General features: G+C 47.7%; 1 protein-coding gene across 6 annotated transcripts in view; it reads left to right on the forward strand.

Moving 5' to 3' along the window:
* The first annotated feature begins 5113 nt into the window (after positions 1-5113).
* Positions 5114-12922, forward strand: part of OPHN1 (oligophrenin 1) — a 192235-nt gene continuing 184426 nt past the window's right edge. For 2 of the 6 annotated variants that reach the window (XM_073558335.1, XM_073558339.1), the window contains exon 1: positions 5114-5434. The gene's annotated coding sequence lies outside the window, so the exon portion shown is untranslated. The remainder of the gene's footprint in view (positions 5435-12922) is intronic. The other 4 variants (XM_073558338.1, XM_073558341.1, XM_073558337.1 and 1 more) reach the window with 3 other exon arrangements.

The raw sequence follows: 12922 nt of genomic DNA on the forward strand, positions 1-12922 counted from the left end.
TCTAAGATGGTCCATCTTGTACCACTCCCTAAGTTGCCATCTTCCTCAGAGTTGGTGCCCTTGTTTTTGCAACAGGTGGTTCGCTTGCACGGGATTCCTGAGAACATTGTATCTGACAGAGGAGTTCAGTTTGTTTCTAGATTTTGGAGGACTTTCTGTTCCAAGCTGGGAATTCAGTTGTCCTTCTTCTCTGCGTTTCACCGTCAGACCAATGGGCAGACGGAGAGAACAAACCAGACTTTGGAGTCGTATTTGAGATGTTTTATTTCTGCTGATCAGGATGATTGGGTTTCATTTTTGCCCTTGGCCGAATTTGCTTTAAATAATAGAGCTAGTTCTGCCACTTTGATGTCACCTTTTTTTTGTAACTTTGGGTTTCATCCTCGATTCTCTTCAGGGCAGGTGGAGTCTTCTGCCTGCCCAGGTGTTGACACTGTGGTGGAGAGAATGCACCAGATCTGGGACCAAGTGGTGGATAAGTTGTCTCTCTCCCAGGAAAAGGCCCAGCGGTTTTCCAACCGGCATAGGACCATTGGTCCCCGGTTTAAGGTGGGTGATATGGTTTGGTTGTCATCAAAGAATATCTCTATGAAGGTGGCTTCTCCAAAGTTTAAACCTAGATTTATTGGACCTTACAAGATTTTGGAGATTCTTAATCCGGTCTCTTTTCGATTGGGTCTTCCTGTTACATTCAAGATCCATAACGTGTTTCATAAGTCTCTGTTAAAGAGGTTTGTTGAGCCAGTAGTTCCTGTGGTGGCACCTCCTGACCCTGTATTGGTTGAAGGTAACGTGGAATATGAGGTTGAGAAGATACTGGATTCTCGTCTGGCGAGACGGAGACTCCAGTATTTGGTTAAATGGAAGGGTTATGGTCAGGAGGATAATTCTTGGGTCCCTGCATCCGATATTCATGCCAAAAGATTGGTTTGTGCTTTTCATCGGGCCCATCCTGATCGCCCTGGTGGCGTGGATGAGGGTTCGGTGACCCCTCCTCAAGGGGGAGGTACTGTTGTGAGTTCATTCTCCCATTCACCTTTGATGTCTGATGAACTCCCTCTGCTGGTGAAGAGAGGTAGTGAAATTGATTGGGATGGGAAAAACCTGTCATTTGAACAGGCGGAGTGTGATTGGACATCTGGAATTTCTGAGTGGATATAAGGCAGTCGACACCCTGCAGGGCTGCTGGTGATCCTTTCTGCTCTGAGCTCTTGCTTCCAGTTTAGTTCCTGTCTACTAAAAGCTAAGTTTTGCCCTGCTATTATTCCATGAGATTTTGTCTTGTTTCCTTAGTGTTTGTATTCAGCCAGTCCTCCTCCTCCTCTTCTGAACTATTGGCAGCGGCACCCTCTTCCCCCACTGGATGCCAATCTGGGTCAACAACTGGGTCATCCATCACCTCCTCTTCAATTTCATGTGCACCTTCGTCTGTGTCACCGTGTAAGGTGGTATAGTATGCGGGAAGGGGCACCAGAGTTTCATCAGGGGCAGATTCTGGCTCAGTACACTGCGAGGACAATGTAGTGTTCTGAGTGAATGTACCAGCAGAAAAATCTAGCAGTGGCTGTGCATCAGTGCACTCCATGTCAGATTCATCTTGGACTGGGCAATTCACAGTTTGACTTGATAACCCAGGCATGGTATGTGAAAAGAGCTCCATGGAGTAATCTGTAGTGTGGGCTGCCACATCCTTCACTTTTGGTAGGGGTGAAGGACACAAGGAAAGGTGTTGTTCCTGACCAGGAGCCTCCACTGACGACTCAGTGCTTTTATTTTTTGACACTTCAGAATAGGAGGCGATAGAGCTGGAGGCTGTGTCAGCTGTTATGAATGAGTCACCGAGGAGGAAAAACAAAAACAAGCTTAGGCCTGTTTCACACTTCCGTTTTTTCAAATCCGTCAAAATCCGTTGGTTTCCGTAAAAAAACAGATCCGCCATTTTTTTTCAGGATCCGTTTTTTTGTCCCATAGACTTCCATTAGCGGTTACCGCGGATCCGTCAAAAAAACGGATCCGTTTTTAAAAAAACAGATCCGTTTGCATCAGTTTCCGTCAAAAAAACGGAAACGGATCCGTTTGGCGGACACAAAAACGGAAGTGTGAAACAGGCCTAAGCCACAGAAAACCAGAGAGGTTGGTAACTAAGCGGATTGCAGACCCCTGATCCTATCCACACAACTAGCAGTAGCCGTGGAGCATACCTACGATGATCCTAGACGCCTCGTCACAGCCGGAGAACTAAATAAACCTAAAGCAAGAAAAGGGGAAATCTAAACTGCCCCTGAGCAGACCCCAAAGCAATAGACAGCCCCCAAACATGTACTGTCGGTGAGACAAGATGAAAACACAAACACAGATAGAAAAATAGGCTGAGCAAACGATGGGGCCCACACTAACTAAAAAGGACAGGAAAGAAAAGATGCTGTCTGCAATCACACACAAAACCCTGCCAAAAAATGTCCAACACTTTCTGATAACAAAAACCCTGAAGTCAGTAGACTTCAATTCCCTATATCAGCACTCTGGTATATTCTGAAGACAGAGCAAAAAGAGACCAATCTGATCAGGGACAAAAAGCAAACTGGCATAAACAGAGACATAAAAATGGAAATTCAGCACAGCCCCAGCAGGGGCTGGCTGACCACAAAAACTGAGTAAACAAGACCAAATCTCATGTGAAAAAATAGCAGAGCACACCTAGCTTGAGAAGGCAGGAACAGAACTGGAAACCAGAACCTCAGGGCAGGAAAAAATCACCAGCACAAAATTAGGGAGTCGGCTGTCTTAAATCCAGTCAGAGACTCCTGATGTCCACTCACAGTCCTCCTCTTCAGGTGGCAGGTCTCTGCCATTTAGATCAGCTTCATTACCTATTGTTACCACTAGAGGGAGCCCGGATGGAGAACTCACGACTCCTCTGTCAACACATCCAGCTCCACCACCCTCACCAGAAGCCAGAGGTAAACCAGAAAATGAGTTCACAATAGTCAGCAATGTAAGCCAAATCTTGTTCCTGAAGCTCCAGCTTTAAAAGCTTACGTACTCCCAGAAAAGGGAGCCTTCGAGGCCTTGTGGAGCCAGACGATGACGCAGGCTCAACACCTCCTGCCTTAGGTGCTATTGTGCTTTTGCCACTACCAGCAGATGCACCACCACCACCATCAGTACCAGCTGACAACCCCAGCCCACTTCCATGGCCTCTTCCACCATACTTCATTTTTGGGAAAATGCACCCAAAATAACACCAGCTCTATGGTACTGTAAAACAAGGTTCAAGGTGTATATAGTATTGGGGAGAATTTGAATCTCCGTAGAGAATTTAGGAGGCTGAACTATTATCTCAGGCCCAGTATAGATTACACCTCAATTTAACAGGCTGAAATTGGCTGGTGTATGGCAAAGTACAAGGTGTGTATACAGTATTGGGGAGAATTGGAAGCTCCCTAGAGATTTTAGGAGGCTGAACTATTATCTCAGGCCCACTATAGATTACACCTAAATTTAACAGGCTGAAATTGGCTGGTGTATGACAAAGTACAAGGTGTATATAGTATTGGGGAGAATTGGAAGCTCCCAAGAGATTTTAGGAGGCTGAACTATTATCTCAGGCCCACTATAGATTACACCTCAATGTAACAGGCTGAAATTGGCTGGTGTATGACAAAGTACAAGGTGTGTATATAGTATTGGGGAGAATTGGAAGCTCCCTAGAGATTTTAGGAGGCTGAACTATTATCTCAGGCCCACTATAGATTACACCTCAATGTAACAGGCTGAAATTGGCTGGTGTATGAGAAAGTACAAGGTGTATATAGTATTGGGGAGAATTGGAAGCTCCCAAGAGATTTTAGGAGGCTGAACTATTATCTCAGGCCCACTATAGATTACACCTCAATGTAACAGGCTGAAATTGGCTGGTGTATGAGAAAGTACAAGGTGTGTATATAGTATTGGGGAGAATTTGAATCTCCCTAGGAGGCTGACAATGATGCTCTCAGTCCAAGTATGGCAGCAGGCAGCCTAATAAGCAGGACTGCTGCACACAAAAGGGTGGAAAAATGAACGTTTGGTAACTGTGCAGAAAAGAGGAAGAAAAGTATTTTTGCTTTTAAAAAAGCAGTTTGCACAGCAGTGTGCAAACAGCAATGGGGTATGTGCACACGTAGTGAAATGTGCAGCGTTTCTGCAGTGGTTTTGGCTCTGCAGATTCTGCTGCGGTGTACAGTACCTTTATTTTCAATGGAAAAAAAAACGCAGTGCACATGCTATGGATTTTTCCGCGCGGTTTACAATCCGCAGCATGTCAATTGGTGCAGAAATGCTGCAGTTTTACACCTCACTTTAGTCCTGCGGATTTACCTGCGGTTTTCTCTCCAAAATCCGCACACCCAAAAAACTACGTGTGCACATAGCTGAACGCTCTCCCTACAGAATCAGCAGCTGCAACCTCTCCCTATGCTAAGATCGGCAGAAGTAAGATGGCGGTCGGCGTGCACGCCCTTTTATACCCCCCCTGTGACGCCACACAAAGCAAGCCAATCACTTGCATGCCCTTCTCAAAGATGGTGGTGACCGCTGCCCATGTCATCGCGTTGCCCACAGTGTGCGTCCTCCATCATTGGCTGAAAAAGGGCGCTGGAAGCATCATTTGAAACGTGACTTTGGCGCTCTGGTCGCCGACCTCACGCTATGGTCGGGTTTCGTTTCATGAAACCGGACTTTAGCGAAAGTCAGCGACTTATGAATTTGACCGACCCGTTTCGCTCACCTCTAGTTAGAACAGTAAAGGCTGCTGCTGATTGGCGGCAGCGGTCACGACACAACAATGTGACGCCACTCGCCGGGAGTAATGGCACCAATATTGCCAGCGCCGCTGCAGGGTGCCATGAAGGGACTAAGGGGTGGTGGGCGAGTAGTGGACCCCTTTAATACAGAATGACCCTGTTATACAGAGGCCTGCGGCGATCAGTATATCACACACAGTGTGAGGCCTCCACATCGCACACTGTGACTGCAGCAGCCGGCCGCCGCTGCTCCTGCCCTGGGGCTGCAGTTCCCCGTTTCCTCACTGGGTGACGAGCCGCCGCTGCAGTAAAGCATGTCATTTCCTGCAAGAAGCAAGGAAAAGCCAGAGCAGACACTGTCACTTTAAGAGAGAAAGGCTGGAAAGGAGGAGGCGTCTTCTCGGCCACAGTCTGCCCAGCTCCGAAGGAGGCGCCGGGGAATCTTCCTGGAAGGAGCTGGGACGCGACTGTCACTGGAGGACACAAGGTGCTCACCTGCTGCGGGAAGGCGGAGGGCACGGTGCCATGTTCCAGGAGCCCCCTGTGTCCTCCATCCCCGCGCCTGCTGCCTGATACACAAAGACCCCCAGAGACACCGCAGCATCCTCCTCCCTGGCCCCCGCTCAGTGTGTCCAGCGCCCAGGAACCAGGTGTGTACGGCCAGCACTGCCATCCATCCACTACTGTACCCATCATCATCACTGCTATGTATACAGTCACTGCCATCCATCCACTACTGTACCCATCATCATCACTGCTATGTATACAGTCACTGCCATCCATCCACTACTGTACCCATCATCATCACTGCTATGTATACAGTCACTGCCATCCATCCACTACTGTACCCATCATCATCACTGCTATGTATACAGGCACTGCCATCCATCCACTACTGTACCCATCATCATCACTGCTATGTATACAGGCACTGCCATCCATCCACTACTGTACCCATCATCATCACTGCTATGTATACAGGCACTGCCATCCATCCACTACTGTACCCCTCATCATCACTGCTATGTATACAGGCACTGCCATCCATCCACTACTGTACCCATCATCATCACTGCTATGTATACAGGCACTGCCATCCATCCACTACTGTACCCATCATCATCACTGCTATGTATACAGGCACTGCCATCCATCCACTACTGTACCCATCATCATCACTGCTATGTATACAGGCACTGCCATCCATCCACTACTGTACCCATCATCATCACTGCTATGTATACAGTCACTGCCATCCATCCACTACTGTACCCATCATCATCACTGCTATGTATACAGGCACTGCCATCCATCCACTACTGTACCCATCATCATCACTGCTATGTATACAGGCACTGCCATCCATCCACTACTGTACCCATCATCATCACTGCTATGTATACAGGCACTGCCATCCATCCACTACTGTACCCCTCATCATCACTGCTATGTATACAGGCACTGCCATCCATCCACTACTGTACCCATCATCATCACTGCTATGTATACAGGCACTGCCATCCATCCACTACTGTACCCATCATCATCACTGCTGTGTATACAGTCACTGCCATCCATCCACTACTGTACCCATCACCATCACTGCTGTGTATACAGTCACTGCCATCCATCCACTACTGTACCCATCATCATCACTGCTATGTATACAGTCACTGCCATCCATCCACTACTGTACCCATCATCATCACTGCTATGTATACAGGCACTGCCATCCATCCACTACTGTACCCATCATCATCACTGCTATGTATACAGGCACTGCCATCCATCCACTACTGTACCCATCATCATCACTGCTGTGTATACAGGCACTGCCATCCATCCACTACTGTACCCATCATCATCACTGCTATGTATACAGGCACTGCCATCCATCCACTACTGTACCCATCATCATCACTGCTATGTATACAGGCACTGCCATCCATCCACTACTGTACCCCTCATCATCACTGCTATGTATACAGTCACTGCCATCCATCCACTACTGTACCCATCATCATCACTGCTATGTATACAGTCACTGCCATCCATCCACTACTGTACCCATCATCATCACTGCTGTGTATACAGGCACTGCCATCCATCCACTACTGTACCCATCATCATCACTGCTATGTATACAGGCACTGCCATCCATCCACTACTGTACCCATCATCATCATCACTGCTATGTATACAGGCACTGCCATCCATCCACTACTGTACCCCTCATCATCACTGCTATGTATACAGGCACTGCCATCCATCCACTACTGTACCCATCATCATCACTGCTATGTATACAGGCACTGCCATCCATCCACTACTGTACCCCTCATCATCACTGCTATGTATACAGGCACTGCCATCCATCCACTACTGTACCCATCATCATCACTGCTATGTATACAGGCACTGCCATCCATCCACTACTGTACCCATCATCATCACTGCTGTGTATACAGGCACTGCCATCCATCCACTACTGTACCCATCATCATCACTGCTATGTATACAGGCACTGCCATCCATCCACTACTGTACCCATCATCATCACTGCTATGTATACAGGCACTGCCATCCATCCACTACTGTACCCCTCATCATCACTGCTATGTATACAGGCACTGCCATCCATCCACTACTGTACCCATCATCATCACTGCTATGTATACAGGCACTGCCATCCATCCACTACTGTACCCATCATCATCACTGCTATGTATACAGGCACTGCCATCCATCCACTACTGTACCCATCATCATCACTGCTGTGTATACAGGCACTGCCATCCATCCACTACTGTACCCATCATCATCACTGCTATGTATACAGGCACTGCCATCCATCCACTACTGTACCCATCATCATCACTGCTATGTATACAGGCACTGCCATCCATCCACTACTGTACCCCTCATCATCACTGCTATGTATACAGTCACTGCCATCCATCCACTACTGTACCCATCATCATCACTGCTATGTATACAGTCACTGCCATCCATCCACTACTGTACCCATCATCATCACTGCTGTGTATACAGGCACTGCCATCCATCCACTACTGTACCCATCATCATCACTGCTATGTATACAGGCACTGCCATCCATCCACTACTGTACCCATCATCATCATCACTGCTATGTATACAGGCACTGCCATCCATCCACTACTGTACCCCTCATCATCACTGCTATGTATACAGGCACTGCCATCCATCCACTACTGTACCCATCATCATCACTGCTATGTATACAGGCACTGCCATCCATCCACTACTGTACCCCTCATCATCACTGCTATGTATACAGGCACTGCCATCCATCCACTACTGTACCCATCATCATCACTGCTATGTATACAGGCACTGCCATCCATCCACTACTGTACCCATCATCATCACTGCTGTGTATACAGGCACTGCCATCCATCCACTACTGTACCCATCATCATCACTGCTATGTATACAGGCACTGCCATCCATCCACTACTGTACCCATCATCATCACTGCTATGTATACAGGCACTGCCATCCATCCACTACTGTACCCCTCATCATCACTGCTATGTATACAGGCACTGCCATCCATCCACTACTGTACCCATCATCATCACTGCTATGTATACAGTCACTGCCATCCATCCACTACTGTACCCATCATCATCACTGCTGTGTATACAGGCACTGCCATCCATCCACTACTGTACCCATCATCATCACTGCTATGTATACAGGCACTGCCATCCATCCACTACTGTACCCATCATCATCACTGCTGTGTATACAGTCACTGCCATCCATCCACTACTGTACCCCTCATCATCACTGCTGTGTATACAGTCACTGCCATCCATCCACTACTGTACCCATCATCATCACTGCTGTGTATACAGTCACTGCCATCCATCCACTACTGTACCCATCATCATCACTGCTATGTATACAGGCACTGCCATCCATCCACTACTGTACCCATCATCATCACTGCTGTGTATACAGGCACTGCCATCCATCCACTACTCTACCCATCATCATCACTGCTGTGTATACAGGCACTGCCATCCATCCACTACTGTACCCATCATCATCACTGCTATGTATACAGGCACTGCCATCCATCCACTACTGTACCCCTCATCATCACTATGTATACAGTCACTGCCATCCATCCACTACTGTACCCATCATCATCACTGCTGTGTATACAGTCACTGCCATCCATCCACTACTGTACCCATCATCATCACTGCTATGTATACAGGCACTGCCATCCATCCACTACTGTACCCATCATCATCACTGCTGTGTATACAGTCACTGCCATCCATCCACTACTGTACCCATCATCATCACTGCTATGTATACAGGCACTGCCATCCATCCACTACTGTACCCATCATCATCACTGCTATGTATACAGGCACTGCCATCCATCCACTACTGTACCCATCATCATCACTGCTATGTATACAGGCACTGCCATCCATCCACTACTGTACCCATCATCATCACTGCTGTGTATACAGTCACTGCCATCCATCCACTACTGTACCCATCATCATCACTGCTATGTATACAGGCACTGCCATCCATCCACTACTGTACCCATCATCATCACTGCTATGTATACAGGCACTGCCATCCATCCACTACTGTACCCATCATCATCACTGCTATGTATACAGTCACTGCCATCCTTCCACTACTGTACCCCTCATCATCACTGCTATGTATACAGGCACTGCCATCCATCCACTACTGTACCCATCATCATCACTGCTATGTATACAGTCACTGCCATCCTTCCACTACTGTACCCCTCATCATCACTGCTGTGTATACAGTCACTGCCATCCTTCCACTACTGTACCCATCATCATCACTGCTATGTATACAGGCACTGCCATCCATCCACTACTGTACCCATCATCATCACTGCTATGTATACAGGCACTGCCATCCATCCACTACTGTACCCATCACCATCACTGCTGTGTATACAGTCACTGCCATCCATCCACTACTGTACCCATCATCATCACTGCTATGTATACAGTCACTGCCATCCATCCACTACTGTACCCATCATCATCACTGCTATGTATACAGGCACTGCCATCCATCCACTACTCTACCCATCATCATCACTGCTATGTATACAGGCACTGCCATCCATCCACTACTGTACCCATCATCATCACTGCTATGTATACAGGCACTGCCATCCATCCACTACTGTACCCATCACCATCACTGCTGTGTATACAGTCACTGCCATCCATCCACTACTGTACCCATCATCATCACTGCTATGTATACAGGCACTGCCATCCATCCACTACTGTACCCATCACCATCACTGCTGTGTATACAGTCACTGCCATCCATCCACTACTGTACCCATCATCATCACTGCTGTGTATACAGTCACTGCCATCCATCCACTACTGTACCCATCATCATCACTGCTGTGTATACAGTCACTGCCATCCATCCACTACTGTACCCATCATCATCACTGCTGTGTATACAGTCACTGCCATCCATCCACTACTGTACCCATCATCATCACTGCTATGTATACAGGCACTGCCATCCATCCACTACTGTACCCATCACCATCACTGCTGTGTATACAGTCACTGCCATCCATCCACTACTGTACCCATCATCATCACTGCTATGTATACAGGCACTGCCATCCATCCACTACTGTACCCATCACCATCACTGCTGTGTATACAGGCACTGCCATCCATCCACTACTCTACCCATCATCATCACTGCTATGTATACAGTCACTGCCATCCATCCACTACTGTACCCATCACCATCACTGCTGTGTATACAGGCACTGCCATCCATCCACTACTCTACCCATCATCATCACTGCTATGTATACAGTCACTGCCATCCATCCACTACTGTACCCATCATCATCACTGCTGTGTATACAGTCACTGCCATCCATCCACTACTGTACCCATCATCATCACTGCTGTGTATACAGTCACTGCCATCCATCCACTACTGTACCCATCATCATCACTGCTATGTATACAGGCACTGCCATCCATCCACTACTGTACCCATCACCATCACTGCTGTGTATACAGTCACTGCCATCCATCCACTACTGTACCCATCATCATCACTGCTATGTATACAGGCACTGCCATCCATCCACTACTGTACCCATCACCATCACTGCTGTGTATACAGGCACTGCCATCCATCCACTACTGTACCCATCATCATCACTGCTATGTATACAGTCACTGCCATCCATCCACTACTGTACCCATCATCATCACTGCTATGTATACAGGCACTGCCATCCATCCACTACTGTACCCATCACCATCACTGCTGTGTATACAGTCACTGCCATCCATCCACTACTGTACCCATCATCATCACTGCTATGTATACAGGCACTGCCATCCATCCACTACTGTACCCATCACCATCACTGCTGTGTATACAGTCACTGCCATCCATCCACTACTGTACCCATCATCATCACTGCTATGTATACAGGCACTGCCATCCATCCACTACTGTACCCATCACCATCACTGCTGTGTATACAGGCACTGCCATCCATCCACTACTGTACCCATCATCATCACTGCTGTGTATACAGTCACTGCCATCCATCCACTACTCTACCCATCATCATCACTGCTATGTATACAGTCACTGCCATCCATCCACTACTGTACCCATCACCATCACTGCTGTGTATACAGGCACTGCCATCCATCCACTACTCTACCCATCATCATCACTGCTATGTATACAGTCACTGCCATCCATCCACTACTGTACCCATCACCATCACTGCTGTGTATACAGTCACTGCCATCCATCCACTACTGTACCCCTCATCATCACTGCTGTGTATACAGTCACTGCCATCCATCCACTACTGTACCCATCATCATCACTGCTATGTATACAGTCACTGCCATCCTTCCACTACTGTACCCATCATCATCACTGCTATGTATACAGGCACTGCCATCCATCCACTACTGTACCCATCACCATCACTGCTATGTATACAGTCACTGCCATCCATCCACTACTGTACCCATCACCATCACTGCTGTGTATACAGTCACTGCCATCCATCCACTACTGTACCCATCATCATCACTGCTATGTATACAGGCACTGCCATCCATCCACTACTGTACCCATCACCATCACTGCTATGTATACAGTCACTGCCATCCATCCACTACTGTACCCATCATCATCACTGCTATGTATACAGGCACTGCCATCCATCCACTACTGTACCCATCACCATCACTGCTATGTATACAGGCACTGCCATCCATCCACTACTCTACCCATCATCATCACTGCTATGTATACAGGCACTGCCATCCATCCACTACTGTACCCATCACCATCACTGCTGTGTATACAGTCACTGCCATCCATCCACTACTGTACCCATCATCATCACTGCTATGTATACAGGCACTGCCATCCATCCACTACTGTACCCATCACCATCACTGCTGTGTATACAGGCACTGCCATCCATCCACTACTGTACCCATCATCATCACTGCTGTGTATACAGTCACTGCCATCCATCCACTACTCTACCCATCATCATCACTGCTATGTATACAGGCACTGCCATCCATCCACTACTGTACCCATCATCATCACTGCTGTGTATACAGTCACTGCCATCCATCCACTACTGTACCCATCATCATCACTGCTGTGTATACAGTCACTGCCATCCATCCACTACTGTACCCATCATCATCACTGCTGTGTATACAGTCACTGCCATCCATCCACTACTGTACCCATCATCATCACTGCTGTGTATACAGTCACTGCCATCCATCCACTACTCTACCCATCATCATCACTGCTATGTATACAGGCACTGCCATCCATCCACTACTGTACCCATCACCATCACTGCTATGTATACAGGCACTGCCATCCATCCACTACTCTACCCATCATCATCACTGCTATGTATACAGGCACTGCCATCCATCCACTACTGTACCCATCACCATCACTGCTGTGTATACAGTCACTGCCATCCATCCACTACTGTACCCATCATCATCACTGCTATGTATACA

This window comes from Dendrobates tinctorius, unplaced genomic scaffold (genome assembly GCF_039654945.1).
Source record: "Dendrobates tinctorius isolate UK_male_01 unplaced genomic scaffold, ASM3965494v1 ptg000013l, whole genome shotgun sequence".
Lineage (NCBI taxonomy): Eukaryota > Metazoa > Chordata > Amphibia > Anura > Dendrobatidae > Dendrobates > Dendrobates tinctorius.